Genomic DNA, 22,568 nt, shown 5'->3' with positions numbered 1-22,568 from the left:
GACAAACGTATCGTTGAAATCAAGTATTTTTACGTATATACAACTTCAAAAAAAATTCAAAAATTTTCATTAAAATTACTTTTGGTCTTGAAAATTAAAAACATTAAATTATAATTATATGAGTGCTAGAATGTTGTTTACATTTAGAAATAAATATAAACAATAGTAAAATAATCGAAAATAATTCAAAAGCGGCTGAAAAGTAAAAAAATCGCTTTTTTTCAACCTCCTAGCAGACTTCCCAACAAAACCATTCAAATACCAAATTTTTTTTTTTCTCCACTTCACAAGATGAAAAAATAAAATTTTTCGTAGACATTTAAAAACACGGTCAAAGTTGCTATGTAATATTTAAATAATGGTTTTTTAACTTATGCTGACCCCCCAGCAGTTTCAAAAAATGTATGTTTTAAAATAGTGATATGAAAACTGTTCATAAATGTTCTTAGATTTTTTTAACTGTTTTGTAACAAGCCTTGTGGCCAGAAAGAAATGAAAGTGTGAAAACTAGGGTTTAGGGATCCTTAGGTAATACTTTATCAGACTATAGGACCTGATTTACCTTCGATTTTTTGTTTAAGTCATTTTAATTATTTTCAAGTATTAATAAAAGTTTATAAAAATAGGGGAATTTACCCCTTTCATCGAGATACCGACGGTTGGGTAAAAGATAGAGCCAACTCAGATACTTGGTGAAAAAGGAGCCAACTCGAAATTTGGGTTGAAAAAGGAGCCAACTCAGGTTCGGGTTGAAGAAGCAGCCAACTCGGGAGTAATTTTTTTTCATCAAGTTTTGTCGTAGTAGCACTGAAATTCACAATATAGGTATACCTATATAAACGAACAAAGATTTTCCATTAATCCAATGGTTCAGAAAAATAATTTATGTTATTGTAATAGAGTGTACTACACTTATTAAATTATGTACTTTATAAGTCTGCTGCGATTAGACGTAATTCTATGATCAGACTATGGACGTAAATCATTTTAAATGTTCTTCAAAAATTTTTAAATACTTTTTTATTTTCAAACATCGTGTTAAATAAAAAAAACTTGTGTTAACTGTACAAATGTTTTTTTTTTGTGAACTGTAGCATGAACAGTTATTGTAATCTTTAATTTTTCTCTACTATTAATACACTAAATGTATGTCAATGCGGCGCGCTACTTCATAATACTTTCATAAAAACTGTGATATTCTTGTGGGATGACACCACTCTGGCACATATCTCTAAGACTTTTTTTTTCATTATTTAATTAAATTTTTGTATTGTATGCTTTGTTAAAATAAAATAAAGGATGACCATGGTATTATTAAATCAGATTTGAGAGGCGAACATAAGAACAGATAAAAAAAATAACGTATAAAAAGCACATATTTTAATAAGTTTAGTACACTCTATTACAATAACATAAATTATTTTTCTGAACCATTGGATTAATGGAAAATCTTTGTTCGTTTATATAGGTATACCTATATTGTGAATTTAGTGCTACCACGACAAAACTTTATGAAAAAAAATTACTCCCGAGTTGGCTGCTTCTTCAACCCGAACCTGAGTTGGCTCCTTTTTCAACCCAAATTTCGAGTTGGCTCCTTTTTCACCAAGTATCTGAGTTGGCTCTGTCTTTTACCCAACCGTCGATACCCGTTTCGTTGCTAAATTGTGCCTTCCTTTTTATCATCACAGATCCAATAAGGAATCATGGAGCATTATTACTACAAGTTTAACTACTGTTACATTACGCGAATTTTGGCATGGTCTCCAATGAGAAGTGGTTTTGTGGCTGGCTCTCTAAAGTAGGACAAAATCTTGCAGAATGCTCCAAATAATGTGTAGGATAATACTTTAAGGTTGATTAAAGTTTTTAGAGGAATCATATCATTTTTACAACTTTTGGCTAAAATTACTTATAGTTATTGCTCACACTAAAAATTAATTGATGGCTAGATAAATCTATGAAATAATGAAAAGCAAGCTTAACTGTCTAGAGAAGTTATAATTTCTTGTAATATTCTATTTATTTGGTCTTTTTCTTCAATATTTAGGCAAAACCCAATGACAAAGTTCAATACCATAGCATAAAAAATTATAATACAATGTATTATAAATATTAAATATAAGTTCTAGCACAACTATGATATTTCAGATCCCATAACTAGCATATACTACATATTATGTATGCGAGCCCGTAAATTGTAATTTCCCTTAATTATAGTATACGATGACCCAGGGTGCTTACTGGCCACTCTATTAATAGGTTGTTAATAAATAACACAAGTGCTTATCACCCGATGACCCGCGGCGCTTACTTGCCACTATTAATTATTAGATCGTTCATTAATAACACAAGCACCTAGTGTTATAAAACCTATTAGTTAATAAATAATAAATTTCAGAATCTTTTGAAGGTTTCTATTTCGTTATTACACGTTGCATCATGAGTCGTTATGTTTCTGATCATTAATATTATCAATAAATTGACTATCGCCCTTTCTAATATCACTCAATATAATAAACCAATAAGAGCTTTTGTGTTCATTTAAAGCTTAATATTTATTTTGTTTAAGTACATACTCTTCTAAAAGCATTTTTTTTTTTAGTAAATACAGCCCCAAGTCATCGGGTGGTAGGCGATTGTGTTGTAAATTAACATTTTATTATTTAATAGAATGGCCAGTCAGCGCTTTGGGTCATCGGGTGATAGGTTCTTGTGTTAATAATTAACATTTAAGTAATTAATAATTAATTTATAGAGTGACCAGTAATCGCCCTGGGTCATCGGGTGGTATGTGCTTGTGTTATTAATGAACATTCTATTATTATTAATTCTATATATTCTATATATTAATTAATGGAATAGTCAGTAAGCGCCTTAAGTCATTGGGTGATAAGCACTGGTTTATATACATCATATGTACACACGTACGTATACATCAGCGATAGTTCACAGCTTGGCCAGCAGTGGCGCTGATAAAAAAGCGTTCTGAAGGTTGCGGTTGGCAGCAAACTTTTTACCATCACGGCCAACGCTGGTCAGTCACCATCGTTATACTTCAATAATATATTTTTTAAATTGGCAAATTTTTATTTAAAATTTTCAGATTGAAGCTAAGCTACAAAACTTTTAAATAAGACAAAATGTGATACCGATTGTGTCAGAGCTTCCTAGAAGTTTCTAGAGCTTTTTTAAAGTGCTGTAGAGATTAAACCTTCAAGTGATTGACATACAAATTGAAGAACTTGTAAATTTACATCACTGGTGAAGTCATTTGACAGTTTTTTGGATTCCCTATAAGCATAAGTATATGATTACTGTAATTTGGACCAGTGCTCCCGATTTCAGGAATTATAAAGCGCGAAATTTCAGAGAAGTAAAAAAAAAAAATTGTTTTAAAGTTGTTAGAAAAACTATTTTTTTGCCTTATGCCCAGCTGTAAATCATTATTATGAAACAATGTTCTCCAAAACAATTTTCCTTTCAATTTTATGCTTTGGTAAAATACCAACAGTATCTTGGATAACACCACTTAAATTAAATGAGTAAAGTAAATTATAATCAATTATTAGGCAAAAACATGTTAATTAGCTTTTAAAGCAATAGAAAATTTAATGTTTAGGTTTAAAAAAGGCACCAAATAATTATTTCTGTAATCATAAAATACCACCTATGGTCATTTTCTGATTTACTCACTGAGGCCAAGATATTAATGGTATGTATATGAAACTTTACGTGCACTAAACTATTACATACACTGGAAACTAATACATAAATTGGGTGGACTGTTTGCTTAACTTTACTGTGTACAGAGCCACCAGTGGTTGGGTGAGCAGTTCACTTAACTTGAGTGAGCGAGAGCATCACCCACTGGGGGCGCTGTACACAGTAAAGTTGAGCAAACAGTCCAACCAACTTTTTTCCCGTGTAGTGATATCGCAATAGCGTTAACAAATATTAGGGCATATTTGACGGTATGTTAATTACCAAAATTCTTATTTTAAGCTAGTCCAAACTATAAAAACTCCTAAAAAAATTACAGTTACTACTTATTGTATAAGAAAATTTATATAACGACATATTATATCAACATAATTGATTATTTAATTTACATGTCTTGCTTATTCAACAGGTTAATACTTTTACTTCGATTTCAGCTTTCAATCCATTATTTAAAAAATAAACCTATTAACATACTATATTGACACATTTGTCATCACAAAGAAAATTAATATTCTCAAAATTTGTTATAGTCACATGGAATCATTCATAAAAGATCTTGTTTTGTAACAATACATTTTTAAGTAGAATCTAATTATTAACCATTATACTACAAAAAAAATAAAATTTTAAAATTATTAAATTTAGCATTAATACTGTTAGTAAGAAACATTGTTTTTAATGATCAAACCAACTTTAACTGTAGAATTCTATTCGAAGATAGATCTTACTTGATAGGTACATAGTTAGGGACTTTACAACTAGTAATTTACTTCTTCCCAACGAAAAAGTTTTGTTTTAATAATTTTTATTTCTCTTGTAAGGTAAATTTTATGTATCTTTATGAATTCACTAGAAAAATTTCATTTTACATGCAATAAATGACCAATTGCAAAGATGATTCTATAAATAGGGACAAAGTAGTATACAACCTATCTTTTGAACTGTCCGTATTATGGCATCAAACTTTAACAAGGAATTTATATATTTCTGTTAACAAATATACGATATAATTATTTTTATTAAATAAAATAGTGTTATGCAAATAAAAATACTTTAATTGTCTTAAAATATTATACTAAATTTACGTTTTTTAAAAAGTTTCATAAATAGAGACGTAATATGAAACAATAGGTACAACGTTTCATAATTATGTACATTTTGGTCTTATAATTTTTTCATAAAATAAAGTATTTTAACAACTAAGAACCATATTTAAATATTAGAATAATAATAGTTAATTTATAGCGCACCAGCTAATACCAAAATTTCTACTGTTAAAGCTCACAGTTGAGAAAAAAAAATCAAAGATGCAGTTTGATGAAATTTATGGTCATAATAGGGACATTTACCTTATTGCAAACATACTTTTCAATTGATATGAAAATTTTGTTCTCTTTATGTGGTACATGTAAGCATTTTTCGAGCTCTCTGTGATTTTGTTAATATTGTATTTTTTATTACTGTCCGTTTATTGTTGATGTCATCTAATGTAAACCAATTTCTGAATCGGCTTGTATTTGTGTAGTCTCTAATTGGGTTTTGTAATCAAACATTTTTCGTATTGTAATGCATACACGCCACAATCATTTGAATTTGTCTGCTGTGGGACATCCATATGAATAACGTCAAGGTTTGTATAGAGATTATAGTTTTTTTCTATTTCATTTTCATATTCTAAATTTAAGTAACGCAATACATTCTCTTTTACATTATTGACATCACAACTGTTCATTGAATCAAATACCAACAAAAGGGGCCTGCAAGTAACATCAATTTGTTTCAATACATCTAATAAAAATTATTGTACAGAAACAATTTTTCCTACTTCGGGCGTTTTTTTTTTAAGCTTTAAACGTTTACTGCGTCACATCACCAGTGAGAAAAATATAGCTCGCATCCTATTTTTCCTACCAAGGGCACACCAGCCTCTAAAAAACGCCCGAGGTCAGAAAAAATAATTTCATATCGATGTATCGTTGCGTCATTCCAACAATGTAGGTAGTCTAACAAACATTTGAATCGTAGAAATAACTCTATTTGTATAACTTATTTAAAATTATTTGTCTTTTAATTACAATTATAATCGTACGCTACTTCACTGAATTCAAATGTGATACGGAAGTTGTATTTATTTATATCTGATAAATACTCTACTTTCAACGTTATTGTACCTGTACTTAAAAATTATTGAAAAATATGTTACGTTAGTAAAAAATGTTTTTTTACCTCGGGCGTTTTTGAGAGGCTAGTGTGCCCTCGGTATAAAAAATAGGATTCGCCACTTAAGCGCTATCGCTCCAGGGCTACCTTACGTCCCTTAGGCCCTGCTTCGCAGGTCTCTCGGGGCCCGCCCAATAGCCCCGGGGACGACGGCACTTATCCGACGAAAACTACTGTTTTTAAGTACAAGACACTCTTTGTTATACTTACTTATGGTATTTTTCAAAATCATCTACTTCTTTCATGTTCTCGGAACGTTTATCGGTAAAAGTATTTCTGCTCTTTAATTGAATAAAATGTATTATTATTAAAAACCAGTTATGCCTAGGAATATTTATTGTATTTTGTTATTTCATAAAGTACAATAGTGAGAATAGTTAAGTTACAGCACTTTTGCGTTTGATAATTTTGCTGCTGATGTAATATGACATTACAAAAATTAAAAATTTTTAAAAAAAGTACTTTTTTTATCTTTCACAAACTGGAATCATTAAAAATTCAAATTCGAAAATATTGACTTTCTTAGTCCACTTTTTGATGCTCTATGTAAGTTTTTGTCATATAATCAATCTATTTCTTGTAAAAAAGAGAGCTGAATATGTATGTTCTTTCTTGGTTCTGCATATCTAATTTTTCAAAGTATAAAAAGTTCAGATAGAAGTCAACAATCACGTCATTTAACCATGTGTCATCATCTAGACAAGGTAAATGATTCTTTTTAATTGATATTTAACAACCACTTTGATTAACTAGATAAGTGAAAAGACTGAAATTTATGTAGTTCATTTTTTATACGGTATTTACGTTGTACTTTTATTAATTGCATCGATAATTATTATCTTACATAATATCTCCATCCTTACTGGAATCGACATTAATATTTTCAGAACGTAATATCTTATTTGGCGACTTGACTGCACTTTCCTATAAAAATCATTAACCATACACGGAAAAAAATGATACCACATAAGTCAAGATGATAACTTGGAAGCTATTTATAATAGCGTTAGGATTCAGTCACATGGGATACAGAACCCATTTTAACTCATGAGAGTGAGAAAGAGAAGAGGTGTTCGAAAAAGGTCTCTTTACATGAGTTCCGTATTCGGATTCCATGCTCCATATGACCGTACCCTTACTACCGTCATTTATATTTCACATTTCATTGTGTGTCTCAACGAAGGATATCTTAATGAGATTTTAATTCAAATAAAGTTTTGTAAAAAAAAAAAATGGTTGTAATGATTATTCATAAACCGTTTATTTTTATAACTCACGAATGTCATTTGAATCATAACCACGTGATCTCAGCTTGAACCCATTACACAACGAATAAAAGGCTTCATTCATAATTATTCTGGTTTTTTAAGGTAGTATACGAGAATGATTTATAGATTTACAAACACTTGTGTTAAGATACTTGCTTCTTGTAATAAGAATTATTCATACCTCTGATGTAATTAATTTATATTTGGACGTTTACTACGTCCTCGCTAGAAATAATAGTATTTGCCACAGATGCACATCTCTTCCAGAGCGATTAAAAATGTCACGGAAAACGCCACGGATAGGATGCGTATCAATGAGAACAACTACTATTTTACTTTCCCAAAGTTCTTAGTGGAAAATTTATAAAAATTAATGAAAAAAATTTGATTCCAGTAAAAGCCTTACAGTAGTAATATATATCTAATCCATGTAAATAATTCTATGAATTTTAAGTATCTACATACATACATACAAAGTAAAAAATGGCTTTAGTGGATTTACTATTCTTCTAGTAAAAATTCCTTCGTTCCGCGATGTAAAAGTACTAGTTTATAGTTACTAAGCTTTTCGTAAATCTACTACTAGTGTTGCGATTTCACTATGCTTAGCATAGGACATAATCCGACCTATGCTGAACGTAATAATTGTACTACGCACAACAGTAACCAAATTTACTACCGAATAAGTAAAATAACAACTGTCTTATAGATTATTACGCTTCGCTAAGTATAACACATGCAAAAAGGTTCATGCTGTGCAGGACAGTGCAGTCGACACCTTAATACCTCGTGCGCATTTGCCTCGTAAGATGGCGTGTACTGCACGGTATTTTTACGTGCAGGCACGTATACCTTCTGTGTATACTACACAGTCTGTAGAGCTGCACTCACACGCTCTTTTGACCTGCGTGCACGGCATTTTCGGGTATAAAGAGAAGTAGTCGTCCTTGCGTTGAGCATATATATACGTATAATAAATACGGTGACTTTCAAATTAGTGTATGGTAATTTAGTTACTCAGTACTGTTATTGATAATTATTTTATTAAATACAAATGAAAAGTAAAACATGTTATTGAAAATAAATTTGAATCAGTAAAAAAATCACAATACGTGTCTACTTATAACATATGAACCATCATTTTTTGTAAAAATAAGAGATGGAGTAACAGTAATTGAAGAATCGTAATGTACGTATTCGCACTTTTTTTTTGACATAAACACAATCTGCTGAAAAATGCTTATCAAATCCAATTTGTTTTATTGGGATGCACCTAACAATAGTTTTCTTGTCTACCACAAATATATTTATTATTTTGCTGTATTGTATAAAATTATTTTCGGCAATTTTTGCAACTATGCACGTACTTTTTTTATAATCAAATTTATTATTAGTAATTTTACTTAATTTAGTCCTGTTACTTGCTAAAGGAAACGAAATATTAACTTCTATTAAATACTAACCAGCTACAGCTGAGCCTTTGAATACACGCATTTTATTATACTTCTCAAAAAGCTGCAACTTTAAACTAAATTGCATTCGAATCCTAACAGTCTTAAAGATGATGGTTTATATGTTATAAGTAGACACGTGTTGTGATTTTTTTACTGATTGCATATTTATTATCTATAACATTTTTTACTTTTCATTTGTATTTAATAAAATAATTATTAATAACAGTACTGAGTAACTTAATTACCATACACTAATTTGAAAGTCATCGTATTTATTATACGTATATATGCTCAACGCAAGGACGACTACTTCTCTTTACAACCGAAAATGCCGTGCACGCAGGTCAAAAGAGCGTGTGAGTGCAGCTCTACAGACTGTGTAGTATAAACAGAAGGTAGACGTGCCTACACGTAAAAATACCGTGCAGTACACGCCATCTTACGAGGCAAATGCGAACGAGGTATTAAGGTGTCGACTGCAATGTCCTACACAGTGTGAACCTTTTTGCGTGTAACTATTCACGTAGTAAAGTTTACTACTGGAGTAGTAATTCGAAAAAGTGCAGATATTCATAACTCTCAAGCAAGTCGCAGGGTAAAGAACCATGAGATTTGCTGTTCTTGCTTTTCGACATTATGTTATTGTGTACCGCGTGAAGCTGCAGCACCTAGATGCCGACGAGGTAAATGAGTTAATGTACAGGTAATAGTTAGATGTTTTTTCTACAGTAACCAGCGCTCATTTAAATGTATCTTCAGTACAAAATTTAAAAGACTTTTTATAGTTTCTTTGATAGTACTAAAATATTGTAAGTAAGTTTAATATGTTCTGTTTGTAACACTTGACAATCTAAAACCCTTTTGTTAATTAGCGTATAATTTTGTAACAACATTGATAGTACTAATACTGAATAAATTTAATTTCATGATATCAATAGTAGTAACAATCAATTAAAAGCACTTAAATGTGTATATATTATCATTGGCTTCAACAATTATTGTACACCACTACTTAGTAATTTTACTACGATTGTGATCACGCCATCTACTGCATACGTTGCATACTTACTACTACTTCAGTAAATTTACTATTGGAATAGTGAAAAAACAGCTCAGATACTACTACCTCATTCTAATTTTAGTCTTACAAAGTGCGAAGTAAATTTACTACTACAATAGAATTTTTACTACTGCTATTGTAAATATACCACGCTCAGCATAAGTTGGATTATTTCCTACGCTAAACGTAATAATTAAACTACGATATTTTTTACTGTGTACATACATATTTTTGTATCCAACACCTTTTCTATCTTAAATTTCAATATTTTTTTAGCATACCTTTATACGTCTATTAATTTGTCTCGAAAACTTAGAAGAAAGATGGGGTATCGATAGGTCAGTGGATGTTGATTGTAAAGTTTCAACATAACTGCAACAAATTCTTTCATTTCCGTATGCAGATTATTCCAGGGTTATATCAACTAACATTTACAATTTTTGACTGATAGCTTATATGAAATTTATTTCATGTATAACTTACACAATGATTGATTTTGCCGTATTTTTTGCATTTTCCTTGCATTTTTCTATCAATGATTCGGAGGATTCTAAAATCATAAAACATTTCAAAAGTTATTTATTTTCTTATGTGCTAGAGTGTACCATGGATCAATACTGCCAGTTTTTTTAGCTCTGAATATGAATGTGGTAATGTGGCTAGTCATAATTTCGTTACAAAGACAGCGTTTGTTCCGATAAAATAAGTGGTTATTATTGTAATGCACTTGATTTCGATTTTTTCTCTAATTATCAACTACATGACCATAGTGTACGAGGGCGCCAGGCAAACATATGTGTCAAACTATATTTTTTTCTTGGTAAAAATACTCTTAGGAGTTTCAGAATTGCAAAAAAATATCATCGCACAAAGCTCCCTTAAAAACGTTAAACAATTTATATCGTTTAACATGGATTCATACATAATGACGATTTCATCTGATCCAAACATTTTTACTTTTTTTAAACTTTACGTCATTCGTAAAAAGTTATGAAATTATTCCTCATAAACTTTTTTTTATTCATTCCGAACGTTTGCAAAATGATCCAAACATATGGAGTTATGTACTAACACTTAATTTTGCGTATCTGACTTTTTATGTGCCATACTTGTACTTGTTACACGTCAGTGTTAGCACAAATAAAAGTATTACACTGGTCAGTTTCTGTATTGTGTGCTCCAGAATTTCTCACATACGGGTAATTCTTTTACAAATCGAACGGATTTTGACCGTCACCTCTCTAATTCGGCTGAAAATTTTTTTCCAGTTTCTATATTGTAAAATAAGAGTTATGTGTCCGAGAAGTTTTTTTTTCATCGCCTATTTTCGATTTTATAAGTTGTAATAAATTTCATAATAGTTGTTGGAGACTCATTTCAAACAATGTATAGCGCCGAATCCTTAAGAGCTACGAAATATTCACTAATTGCACTTTTGTATCTTAAGAGTTGAAATTTAAGAAAAAAAATTGAAAAAAAAAATTATCAACAAATTAATATTGTTATTAACAATTTAATTGTTTTAATTAATTTTTAACAATTTCCCCCAAAATGAATCGAGTTTCTATTATTCCCATCGTATTCTGCGTCAAACTTTACGTAAAAATCATGTTTTTAAAATATGGAGACTTTTCAATCGTTATCGTTAAAATATTAATTTATGTAGCGCGTAATGGTGAAAAAAAATGTTTTTTAAGTATAAAATAATATCTGTACCTCGTATCAAAAAAAGTTAAATCTAAAAGTTGTAGATAATTGAAAGTTCTACAACTTTTGTATTCACCGTTTGACAGTATAACCTCAAAAGTTTGTATTATCATGCAAAAAAGCGAGAAATCACCATTTTATTAATTATTAAGCATAATTTTTTAATTGTAAAACGGTGATAAGCAATAATAACTGAAGAAATTATATTTTATTGAAGTAATAAAAATGTGTAATAAAAAACCCAGTTAACATTATGATTTCTTAATATTTATTTATAAATATTACGAAATTTTCAGGTACAACCTTTCTTGCAAAGCACTTATTATTGAAGACTCGTCGTCATCTGCTTCAAGATCATCTGGATCATCTCAGCTCAAATTAAAATTTTTTTATTAACTACGGACAATATTTGTTTTGATTTTTCTTTCAAACACCTTTTCGACGATGGTTTTTGTTTTTTGATAGGCGAAGATCCTAAGAAGCTTAATTCTTTGTTGAAAAATCTACTTGTTCACTTTGCAAAAGATAGATTATCTCCCGAAAATCCAGATGTACCGTCACACTACTTCCAACTTTTATATCAGATTCTTCACTTGAAGAATCCTCTTTTTGTAGCGTCTACAACAAGTGAGAATATGTCTTGGTAGCGGACCCACATAAACGCACAGCTGATCCAAAAGCCAACCAACTTGTAGTACGGGGAATGTACGAGAGTAGCGTGGGTAACACTTTGAATCATAGATCGTACAGTAGGCAGGCTTACCCACGAAATTTTTCAAAATTCCAAAAAATCAAAGGGATGAAAAATCTTTTTTTTATATAAAAGCTGACAATAAATAAAACATTAAAAAACAAAGTAGCAAATTATAAAATTTTAAGAACGAAAAACAGTTTAGGTGTTGATGTTACGCCGAGCATTGTTATTGCTATTTTTTTGTCTAGTGGTTAATACTCTTTTTTCTTTCTTCAATGAAAACTCGTTTATATCATTCGGGAGATAAGATTGGAAAACAAATCACTTATGATTTAATTTTAATGAAAATTTATACAAAATAAATGATAAAACGGTGATTTCTTGCTTTTTTGCATGATAATACAAAATTTTTAGGTTATACTGACAAATGGTGAGTACAAAAGTTGTAGATCTTTCAATTATCTACATTTTTTAAATTCAACTTTTTTAGGTACGAGGTACGTATATCATTTTATATTAAAAAAACAGTTTTTTTACCATTACGCGCTACATAAATTAATATTTTAACAATAACAATTGAAAAGTTTCCATATTTTAAAAACATGATTTTGCGTAAAATTTGACGCAGAATACGATGGTACTAATAAAAACTCGATTTATTTTGGGGGAAATTGTTAAAAATTGATTAAAACAGTTAAATTGTTAACAACAAAATCAATTTGATGATAATTTTTTTTTAAACTTTTTTTTCTTAAAGTTCAACTATTTAGATACAAAAGTGCCATTAGTGAATATTTTGTAGCTCTTAAGGATTCGGAGCTATACATTGTTTAAAATGAGTCTCCCAACAACTATTATAAAATTCGTTACAACTTATAAAATCGAAAATAGGCGATAAAAAAAAACTCCTCGGACACATAACTCTTGTTTTACAATATAGAAACTGGAAAAAAATTTTCAGCCGAATCAGAGAGGTGACGATTAATTTTTAGCAGAATCCGTTCGGTTTGGAAAAGAATGACCCATATTTATAAGGAGCTTCTTTGCTTATCTACTTCATGAAAGACCTTTGTTTTTTCTCTATATTTTTAAATTTGTATTTTTTTTTTTTTTTTTAAAGAATCAAATAGGTGATGAAAAGAGCGGGACAAGTGACGTTGAAATGAAAAAAGAGTATTGATCGTCAGGCACTTCAGGAATACTTGATTCTATCAATTTCAACACTTTCTGCGATACACTTTCTATTGCTTCTATATCAGTAATCTGTAAAATTGAAAATTTCCGTTTTACTCATAAAGTGCAAAAAAGAAGTACAAAAAGTACAAAACTTTGATTTCAGTTTGCGGAAATATTTAGTAACATTATCGTTGTACGTTTTTAACCATAATTAGCTTACAATCCTCGTATCTTCTTTATTCATCCAAGAATCCTGCTTACTTTCTGACATTTTATGATATTTTCTTCTAATGTAGTATAATGAAGTACAATCGCTTATAATATCTTGATGGAATTGCGAATAATTATTTTCATGCATAAATGAACTGATAGAGTCCTCTGATGCATACTCAGGCATGATTTGTCTTTGTTGAACTACTGAAGATTTTGCAAAGTTTGTTACGTAATCGTTGATTTCGTTACTCAGGTTATTTTCATCAAGTTGTGTAGTCTATAAACATTATTTATAAATGTTCCTGAGCACATCAATTTGTAAGTGCTTAAATAACGTCACTTTAATTAGAAATAATATTTTACAAGGATTTGCAACATGAGCCTAATTATATTATTCAATTCATGATTTTTTTTTTTTTTTTTTTTTTTTTAATTTTGTTTACGTTTAAAAGTGGAGACTGATGTCATGTCGTATTAAGTTGGGATCACAGCTTAGCCCTGTTGAACTTTATGTTTAATTCGTTTTACAAATTTTGGATTAGTCCATTGCCCGGAAGAACAAAAAATAAATAAATAAATGAAATATAGAGCAATGGTGCGTACACGTAGCATCGCTATGAAAACCGGATTACTTTGGCAACTTTAGTTCTTGGAGTTATTTCTACCACTTTGTACATTTGAACTTATGCTCCCCAAATTGTCTGAAACTGACATATCAAGGCGTGGTAACAAAATTTTTTTTTCTCTTTTATATTGAACATCAAACACCAGTTTAATAGTTTACATCCAATTAATGTGGCAATACTTAGAGAAATAAATTTTTTTTAAAATTGTGTTTTTTTTATAATGGGCGCAAAGTAAAAAAATTTCGCCCTAAGGGCGAGGTTCTTTGTATGTATGTGACCAAGGTGCTAATGACGTTTTTGTTTCCAAGAGCGCAAAATCGTACATTTTTTACTTCGGGGCGTTTCTCGTGACATTTGAACGTTGGGTGGGGTCCAAAATAACGACAGTTCACTTCAATTTTGCAGTAAAACTATGAATGTTTATTTTAGAGACGTGTATTCCGACGATAACGATAGCTCAGTGCAGCGACTGTTCAGTATTTCGACAGCCAATCACGAAGCAGTATAAGAAGAAAGTCAAAGTAAACTGCCTTATGATTGGCTGTTATAGTCATAAGGCAGTTTACTTTGACTTTCTTCTTTTACTGCTTCGTGATTGGCTGTCGAAATACTGAACAGTCGCTGCAGTGAGCTATCGTTATCGTCGGAATACACGTCACTGAAATGAACATTCATAGTTTTACTGCAAAATGGAAATGAACTGTCGTTATTTCGGACCCCACCCTGAACGTTCACAGCGCTCTCAATGAGAAAAACAGAATTTGCCGCACAATCGCCATCCAACTCTACAGCTGAAAAATAGCCTCGGTGAAGATGGCACTAGTTTTAAAAAAACTGCTATTGTACTAGTGGGCATACTTGTCGGCGTTTGTTTCAGAAAATTAATTTTTTTTGAATTATTAAAAAATAAGATTTTTTAACGAATACCTGCATGGAGAAAGCTCTGATGCTATGGTAGTATGCATATCTGTATACTACCGGAGTACAGTGCGTCACATACTACAGTAGCGCCCGTGGAATGCAACGGTAGTATCGAGTCTGCTACGGTAGTATAAGGATCTACATACAACTGTAGATTGTGAAACGCACTACTATAGCTTTTGCTTTATACTACAGTAGCACCTTTGAGGCACTGCAGAAGTATCGAATCTTACGTACTAAGTTAGCTCGGGGCTCATACCAAATTGGTATGGCTCACGAGCAAACATAGTATATGTCGTCTGTACTACGCCACTATACCGTTGTTTGGCGGCATAACTTTTAAAACCGAATTGCAAATGCAACACGTAGTTTCATAAGTACTGCATTTTCAAGATCTCCATTTGTGTTTTCATATCAGATTTTTTGTTAAGCGACGTTGTAATGTTGAATCTGTAAGCTTAAATATTTTGTGGTGAACGATAGTAAGTGAAAGAAAAAATTCAGACCTCCGGTATGCTGAGATTATCCAAAAGAAGAAGCATTGTAAGACCGCACATTTTAACTTTTTTAGACAAATATGTTAAAACTGATTTAAAAGTCATTTGTTGTCTAGTATTATTTCTTTTACCATAAAAAAACTCTTGTGAACCCCATACAAAAATGATAACTACGCTAATTAAAGTAACTAAGATTTTTTTTTGCATACTTTTAAATCTCAAAAGTTTTGTAAGATACATTAACATAAACATTTCGATGGAATAGTGGCGATAGGTGTCGGTATAAAAATATGTAACACTTTTTAAAGTCGACATGCTGTGTTATTGTAACAAACTTACTAAATATCTTCATCCAAGATAAGATTCGTGCTCAATAGTTTACTCAAGGGAAAAAAATATAATGATACGAGTCTATTACTTTTAGTATGGATTAATTTTGCTAACAAAAAAACATTTTCTAATACGTTTTATTGAATAAACCTCATCAGCATGGGCATTGTTTTAATTATCCTAAAGTTATAACAATAACTTGTAAGCCACTATTAACGGTATAGTGGCGTAGTACAGACGACGTATACTACGTTTACTCGTGAGCCATACCAATTTGGTATGAGCCCCGAGCTAACTTAGTACGTGAGATTCGATACTTTTGCAGCGCCTCAAAGGTGCTACTGCAGTATAAAGCAGAAGCTATAGTAGTGCGTTTCACGATCTACAGTTGTATGTAGGTCTTTATACTACCGTAGCAGACTCTCGATACTACCGTTGCGATCCACGGGTGCTACTGTAGTATGTGACGCACTGTACTTTGGTAGTATATAGATGCGCATACTACCATAGCATCAGAGCTCTCTCCGTGTGCAAATCAAGGTTGATATTGTTTACAACGGATAGCGGCGCAGTCATCGCTTCTTGAGAACTTCACAATTAATGCACTTCAATTCTATCCATTTTAAAAGAAATTTCACCCCATTTTCGCATTCTCTACTCTTTGAACTCAAAGACTTGGTGGTGGGGGTAAATGACATCATGTAGCACTGTATACAGCTGAACTGCAACAGACATAAAAAAATCACAGAATTACGTGCCAATGCTACCTTACAACTTTTATTTCACCCCATTTTCAACCCCCCAGCCATTGAAATTGTATAGTGATTAAATACAATTTTTAAGGTTGGGGTGTTGAAAAGGTTCAGTAAAAGTTGCTTGTACTTATTAGCAAATAATTCTGGGAATTGTTTTTTATTTTTACTGGAGTGTAACCCGATTCAGTACATCGAGTACTTTGACTTCAAAAGCTTAGGGAATGAACGAATTGCGTGAAATTTCTTTCAAAATGGATAACAATAAAACACATTACTTATGAAAACTTCAAGAAGCGATAATTACCTAGACATCCGTTGTAAACAACATAAACCTTGGTTTGCCCGTGTTCGTTAAAAAATCTTATTTTTTAGTGATTTAAAAAATTTATGTGTCAAAAATGGACGATTGAACTCGGTTGGCAATTTTCTTTCATGATTAGAAGATGGTAATAAAAGATCTCCTTAATTTTCATGCAGCTTAAAAAACGAAAGTATTTGTCAAAAATATATTGTTCAGAATCTACCACCCAATTTCGGCTAACAAAATATTTTACCATATAGCCGGATATAAATGAATATTCAACTGGTATTTTGTTCAATTTGAAAGAGACAAAAAAACTTTTTTTTACCATCCTCCCATATGTCGACTTCAGGAAAATTGAGGTACTATAAGTTTAAATATACGAAAAGGTTAGAAATTAACCCAAGAAGCAATCCAGTTTACAGAGCGATGCTACATGTACGCACCATTGCTTTGATTATACCTACGATTTTAGTGCATGATTTTCAGTGGAGAAAAAATTATGCATTTCCCAACATAATTTTTTTAGAAATGCCGTAAGAATAAATTTTTTATTTCAAAAACTTAAGATTGACGTAAAAAAAATCTATCTCGTAGAATTCATTAGTTTATCTACATGTCGGTTCGATAACATATTTATAATTACAATAGCTATCAGGAAACAAAAATCAATACTGGCGTTATTAACATTTTTGGCATAAAAAAAATTAATTTTTCAACTTAAACAATTGGGGATATCGCATCCACTTTTTCCCTATTTATTTTAAAGTAACAGCATTGCAATTGCTGAAACCCCAAATGTATTAAGAATACAAAAGTGCTCTAGGTTGCTTATCAGTTACAAAATTAAACAGGTTGTTTTACTTAAATGTGTAAAGACCCGATCTTTATGTATCGTTCGTTAAGCGCAATAAATAAAATAAATCTCTTCCGTTTTTTTTAGTAGTTACACTGTCTCCTAAATTTACGATCAATATTATGTAATTTCCAACTTACTTGAGCCATTGCAATGTTTATACTTTTAATACAGAAGTCCGATCAATAACAGTTCGTATAAGAGATAGATTGTTAATATACCTTGATATGTTCCGACGCCCAATCATTGTATCTGATACAGACGGTAACACAATTGACGAGCTTCGGTACACCAGTACGTAAGCATTCCTACTCTTTTCATCAACACTGCAAGTTGTTGATGCTTTACTCTTGCACAGTTTTAAAACTTCTGTATAAGATTCCTAAAAAAGTATGTACTGTAAAAAGCACTGCAAAAATATATTTAATTCATCAGATTAATAAGAAATAATGTATGTATTATCATCAAAACCGTAGACGTAAGCCGGTTTTGTGAATAGCACAGGGGAAAAAGTATATTTTTAAGCGTTTTGACCATTTGTTGAGACACGTTATTGTATGTACTAATTACTGATTTATGTTTCTTACAATTGAACCAACAACGGATAGTTATTAGAGAGATAAAGTAGACTGATAACATTTTTTACCAAGGTTTTTACAAGTATACAGTAATATGTAATGTTAATAGTTAAGTAATTTGAAAAAAAGAAAAAATATGTCAAGAATGAAAGTTTTTAAAAGAGCCTTTCGCAAAAGAACTGACATTGAACTTACTATATACAATGATAATTTCGATGAATATTAAAACTCCTATCCTAATTCAATTATTAACAGCAAATATTTGTAATAATAAATACTTGAACCCTAACTTACTTATGAAACTGATGTATCATTGCAATACAGCCATTTTCTACTGGAATATTCCTGAATAAATGCGAAATAATCACCACCATTATTACACCCAGAGTATACTACGATGGCAAAAAGATTATATACGTCTGATCCATGATTGTTTAGTTTATTTGAAAACCATGAAGTAGTGCGATACATGACAACAATATTTTTTATACAATTTTTTAATTTTCATATCATATTTTTTACTACGTTTGTTAATTACTAATTACCTTTTACAAATCTTATGAATAGCAATTAAATAATAACTTATAGAGACAATAATACCTTGAGCGTAGCCAGAGAAGGGGAGTGAAAAGGTTTCTTAAACAGTAAAAAAATTGTTACTACCCTCTCTACAAAAACTACAAAACCCGCTACAACCCCCCTCCTCATTCCATTTAATATGTCCCTGTTGCATATTTACCAAGTATATAACACGCAGCGCTATGCATTGTCGCGAAAACTGGCAACTTAGTCCGTCCCGTTTTTCAACACTTTACGGAGGTTACACTAAGTAGAAATACTAAGTCAAACAAAACCAAATTTATCAGTAATTTTTTAAATATAACGTTTATAAATAAATTTTAAAGCTAAATGACTGTTGGAAATTTACGATAAGTATTTGATCGCAGTAAAAATACTATTTTACCAGACGTGCATTCCTGTGGGCTAAGCGACACTACCAACAGCGAATGTATCAGGTTTGTTAGTTTTCATTGCTTCATGGATTAACTTTAGCAACTCCCCTTAACCCAATAACCCTTCATGGATTAACTTTAACTTTGGTATGAGTACATGATTGTTTGTTTTTGGTAAATATTTATTTCAAGTACCATATTAGTCTTGATAATTTTTAATAATTTGTAATTTTCAGTTTAGCAACATTTTAAGTTCTGGTTTTTCATGTAAGAATTAATTTACAACTGTATGGGTACAAGAATGTTTGTTCTTGGTAAATATTTATCTCAAGTACCATTTTAGCCTCGATATTTTTTAATAATTTGAAATTTTCAATTTAACAACATTTTAGATTCTGGTTTTTCATGTATTAGAATTAATTTACAACTGTTAGGGGGACCAAATGCACTGAATTTGCTTAGAATGAGCACTCAAACAGGTACAGTTATTCTCCTTTAATCTAATTTAATTGGTGAATAGATATTATTATATAAAAACTCTTCTCAGGCGGTCAGGGTTAAGCGGAAGTTCAAACAAAATTGATATTCAAGTAATGAATGGGCAACTGCATCATTTATTGATTTCATTAAATATGTGGCTTCCCGGACAAACCGATTAACTCCCACTTTCGTGATTGTCGAGAAAAACGGCCTTAAAGATTGAAAAGCTACTTTTTGACAGAGCAGAAACTTTGCGTTTCTTGCTGTGCCTTAAGTTAGGTACTAAGACAAGACTTTGTCATTTTACATCGGTGTTAAAAAAATGCAATCGACTTCCTTGCTACGAGTCGTTTTGGGAGTTATTCGGTTAGGCCGGGAACGTACAACTTATTCGATTACTCAAACTTATGAATATTCAACAAAAAGACGTATTTAACCACGAGGACATATGCCATGCCTGCTCACTAATTAGTTGTTATGAAGTAGTAGATTTTTATTATCCAAAAATAGTACAGTAGTACTTTGTACAGTTTTATCAACAAAACGATGTTTTCGACGAAAAGTGACACGATTCGTTTTCTCCCGTTTAAAATGGCATTGAAAATTTTGAATGAGATTATTTTTCGTTGGAAACAAGGCTTGGACTGCAGTTGCAGGGATTTTAACTGATCTGAAGCACCGATCACTAAAGTAAATTCACGTTAGGTAATAAATTTTTGGCCCCTGCGAGAGAAGTAGGCTTTTCTACGGCATGGCTCCGACATTAGCGCCCATATTTTATACCCCATTGTACAAATATGTGGCTATTGCGACGATATTGGAGTCCAATAATGCATTTGACATCTCGCTACCAGTTTCTCTCTCTTATAACATAACAGCCCAAGTGTGACGCGAGTCGCAAATACCATACGTATGCATTTATAAGAAGGCTTTGATTAATTTATTTGTAAAAGCCACATATTTACATCACATCTCTTCTAAAAGAGTGAGAATTACTTAACACAACATTCTTCCATGATTTCTGCACCAAATCAATTTAAATCATCAATTTTTGCTGCAGCAATGATTTTGTTATATAACTTATTTAATTGGGCCACGACAAGAGTCAATGAATCAATTAGGCCAGGAAAATAGCAGTTAATCGCTTAGGTCTTGTGCCTATTACAGGACATTGGTAACTCAAATCAATTGAAAAGTTAGTTTGGACGAAAGTACACTAAAAAAACTATGATTTCCGGTCCTAACTCAATTTTGAAAAAAATGGAGTTAATCGGTTTGTCCGGAAAGCCACAGAAGTAGTCGAAAAGTTCATTTAATTTCAGACTTCCACCAGTCATACTGTACTCTACGTAAAATCTTTGCTCATACATCACAGGATGTTTTTTTTATGTAATTTGATAATTTTTCTACTTTATTTAGATCGTATAGGTGAAATTCATATTTATGTTACATAGCACTGATTATACAATATATACATTGTACGTACCGACTGATTCATCGTCATTAATTTCTTTCCAACTTTTTAAATTAAATTTCTCGCTGATACGCATCCTAAAAAATATAAAAATCTCTAGATTACATTCTTCTTATTTAAAAGCTCAATGACGCATTAAAAAACATCTTGATTTCTTAATTAAAAACAACGTCCAATGGTGGTACTGTCAAATTTTGAATTTATTAAAAAACAAAACGACGTTTCGGCTGTTTGGACAACGTCCCGGCCCTCATCAGGTACAAAAATCTATGAGTAATAAAATTCTTTGCAATACAAATTTAAGTAAAATATAATAAACGCAAATTAATTTACATGTATAACATACCTCTGACTCTTACGAAAGGGATGTAAAATCGTAATGTAGTCAGAGTTTCAAGCTAAGTTGCTTTTATACCCTGCACATACACAAATGACATAGTACACGCACGTAATACAATCGAATAAGAATCGCAAGCAGTTCCTTGAGACGCACATAAACAGTTCATGTTTTCTTAATACTATGAATGAAAGGGGTCCTCGAATCATGTATATAAAGTTAGTCACCTTTCTTAATTGACATAACGAGAGACCTATAACAATCTTTCAATTTTTCTGTATCTTGTTGTCTGTTAATATTATTATTAAAGTAATGTATATTTAGCATTTCGGAAAAAAGGCGCTTTTTGTAATTTTGTTCTATGTCTAAAATTTTAATATTATCAAAATTAAAATTATGTGTGAATTCAATGCTGTGTTGTGATAGTACCGATGTATTCTTTTTTTTCTCGATGTCTCTTTTGTGTTCTGTCATTCTTCATATTGCATCTTGATTTCTTGTTCATAAATATAATTACGAATTTCAGATAGAGATACTGTTGACTTACTCATGGGTTAGTTTCACTTGAGTTTTCGCATCATGATCATATGATGTTATAAGGGATTGAAAATGAAGAATTAAAATTTTTGGACTTCGTGTTATCATTGTTTCCGAAGTTGCAACACATGTGTCATTGCAAACTTCGCAATAATATTTATTCTCATCATCCAACGTTTCTGTTTTGAAATATTCTTTAAGAGATTGTTCCTGTTAAAAAAGTCAGTATGTAAAGTACGTACATTACTATTTCAAAAAGCAATAGCGTATCAGAAAGGTTTTATAACTAAGAAAATAGAATACGGTGATAAGCAGACTAAACAGAGTAATACATTTTTTCATTCTTTTCTGAAATTAAATGTCGCGTTTTTCCTTCAATATCGAAGTTAAAAGTAGAGTACAGTTCTA

General features: G+C 31.1%; 1 protein-coding gene across 5 annotated transcripts in view; it reads right to left on the bottom strand.

Moving 5' to 3' along the window:
• The window catches only part of Klp10A (kinesin-like protein 10A), a 592,557-nt gene that overhangs the window by 559,497 nt on the left and 10,492 nt on the right, over window positions 1–22,568 (bottom strand). Inside the window, exon 1 of one of the 5 annotated variants that reach the window (XM_089594990.1) lies at window positions 18,023–18,131. The exons of 2 other annotated variants lie outside the window; for them this stretch is intronic. The gene's annotated coding sequence lies outside the window, so the exon portion shown is untranslated. Of the gene's footprint in view, window positions 1–3,152; window positions 3,195–18,022; window positions 18,132–22,568 lie in introns of those variants that run through there. 2 more of the 5 variants (XM_089594988.1, XM_089594989.1) reach the window with 2 other exon arrangements.

The sequence above is a fragment of the Copidosoma floridanum genome, unplaced genomic scaffold (assembly GCF_036245765.1).
Source record: "Copidosoma floridanum isolate Cflo_tuat_1 unplaced genomic scaffold, Cflo_Japanese_pri ptg000022l, whole genome shotgun sequence".
NCBI lineage: Eukaryota > Metazoa > Arthropoda > Insecta > Hymenoptera > Encyrtidae > Copidosoma > Copidosoma floridanum.
This window is presented reverse-complemented; position numbering and strand designations above follow the sequence as displayed.